The sequence below is a fragment of the Poecilia reticulata genome, linkage group LG6 (assembly GCF_000633615.1).
Source record: "Poecilia reticulata strain Guanapo linkage group LG6, Guppy_female_1.0+MT, whole genome shotgun sequence".
NCBI classification, from domain to species: Eukaryota; Metazoa; Chordata; class Actinopteri; order Cyprinodontiformes; family Poeciliidae; genus Poecilia; species Poecilia reticulata.
In genome coordinates this window covers 13,150,957-13,152,094 of record NC_024336.1, presented here as the reverse complement: position 1 = coordinate 13,152,094, position 1,138 = coordinate 13,150,957, and the positions used below count along the sequence as shown (strand labels likewise).

The 1,138-nt window shown below is 39.9% G+C and overlaps 1 long non-coding RNA gene across 1 annotated transcript; it reads right to left on the bottom strand.

The window, feature by feature from the left end:
* Positions 1 to 97: 97 nt before the first annotated feature.
* On the bottom strand, positions 98 to 501 carry LOC103466002 (uncharacterized). The gene is made up of 3 exons (XR_533902.1): positions 484 to 501; positions 344 to 383; positions 98 to 257 (listed from the first exon to the last, which is right to left on the bottom strand). It is a non-coding gene; the product is annotated as an uncharacterized LOC103466002 (long non-coding RNA).
* Between the last annotated feature and the right edge of the window lie 637 nt (positions 502 to 1,138).

The following is a 1,138-nucleotide window of genomic DNA, read 5'->3' as shown; positions in this document are numbered from 1 at the left end:
TCCCCCAGAAACTACTGGCCATCGATAATCTCCAAATTCATTTTAAGACATTAGATGCTACAAAAACACCAGCACCATTCACAGAATATAATCTACTTTTATTTCAAAACATCAAACAGCACTGACAGCAATATGCAACAAAGGTCATACATTCATGGTACTTTGCACTGAATGTGAAGCTTTAAAAGTTCATTGGAAGCGGATAGTGAAGTGTTTTTGGTGCCGCTCTTGAAGGAGGAAGGAGGAAGACWTCCAGTCTGGAAGGAAAAACAAGAAATATAGCAGAAACATTAGGATAATAAATATTTTAAAAAGTAGTGTGAGCAAAACTAATCAGACTCACCTGTGTGTCACATCATAGTCATTCAAATTACTCTGCCAACCTGGTTTACAAGACAAAGCATAAAAAAGTCMTAAATAATTACTAACGAAATTAGTCAGCTTATAGAAAAAAATGTGTACAGCATTAAAAGTCATGCCAACCTGTCTGAAGAAATGTGTTGAAGTCTTCATAACAGGCTTCAGTCACCAACATGACACACTGACAAAGAAAAAACATTTTGGCAGTTTTTAGATGTGCCACAGGTACAAAACACCAGAGTCAAAAGGCTCAATTGCCTCCTCACTGTGTAGATATGTTCTCCAGAGTCCTGCTAATCACCTAATTATTGTATCCAGGTGTGTTGCAGCAGCGGTGTCAAACTCCATGACTGGAGTTTGACACCTGTGGCTTAGATCAAGCCAACCATCCAGCACAGCCACTCCCCCATTTGGCAGTCTACAGCCAAAAACTTAAAGAAAACGACCCCGCAGCTAAATAATGCTAATTCAAATGGCCTCCAGATTTTCTTGAGTTTCAATGTTAGGCTAAGATAATAAACAGTCTAAACAAATACATGTACGTTAAGCGAACTGTGTATATGAATCAATACTCGTGTAAACGTAAAAATAATGCCTCAATAAGAAATAGTCAAAAACATGATCATTTTAACATGGAACTTACCTTGTTACAATATGCTCCAGACAAGACGCCATACTGCTGCCTCTGCTCCTCAGGCAAACATGTGACGCAGTAGCGGAACACGACGGCGTCGGCCGGGGGGCGGGGCTAATGACCGGGCCCAAATAATAAAGCTCA